Below are 798 nucleotides of genomic sequence, written 5' to 3'. Positions count from 1 at the left end.
CGAGTACGGCCCTGGAGGTCTGTAAATGACAATTAGTGGAATCGACTGAGCTGACTTAATATAGTTAAATACACTTATGTTATTATAGAGAACTTTAAATGCATTTAATTAAAATCCATGTTTTTGTACAATAGTCACATTATCATTGTGAATAACTGCGACGCCTCCTCCTCTACCAGTTAACCGAGGCTGGTGTATGTAGCTGTATCCAGGAGGACTAGCTTCATTTAGAGCTACATACTCGTCCTGTTTAATCCAGGTTTCTGTTAAACAGAGTATATCAAACTCCTGATCTGTGATAATTTCATTAACTATAACTGCTTTAGATGCGAGAGATCTAATATTTAACAGTCCTAGCTTCAGATCAGAGGTGCCGGCTGTGTATTCAGTCTGATCTGAGTTTCTGGTATCTATGTTAATTAAATTACTAAAACAGACTTTCTGAGTCTTTCTAGATTTGTTTTTAGCTCGGGGAACAATCCTGTGTATGTGTGTCTATATGTGTGTGTGTGTGTGTGTGTATGTGTGTGTTTGTGTATGTGTGTGTGTGGATGTGTGTGTGTATGTGTGTATATATGTGTGTGTGTGTGTGTATATGTGTGTAGGTGTGTGTATATGTGTGTAGGTGTGTGTATACAGGATGTGTGTAGGTGTGTGTGTGTGTGTAGGTGTGTGTATATGTGTGTAGGTGTGTGTGTGTGTGTGTGTGTGTGCTTTATCAGTTAGTCTGTAATTCAGTAAAATCCTCTTGTTTACGACACACTGGTTTTTGTTGAAGCCGCAATCAGAGGAAGTAAA

Source organism: Clarias gariepinus, chromosome 1 (assembly GCF_024256425.1).
Source record: "Clarias gariepinus isolate MV-2021 ecotype Netherlands chromosome 1, CGAR_prim_01v2, whole genome shotgun sequence".
Taxonomy (NCBI): domain Eukaryota; kingdom Metazoa; phylum Chordata; class Actinopteri; order Siluriformes; family Clariidae; genus Clarias; species Clarias gariepinus.
The sequence above is the reverse complement of the archived record's forward strand: the minus strand, read 5'-3'. Positions refer to the sequence as shown.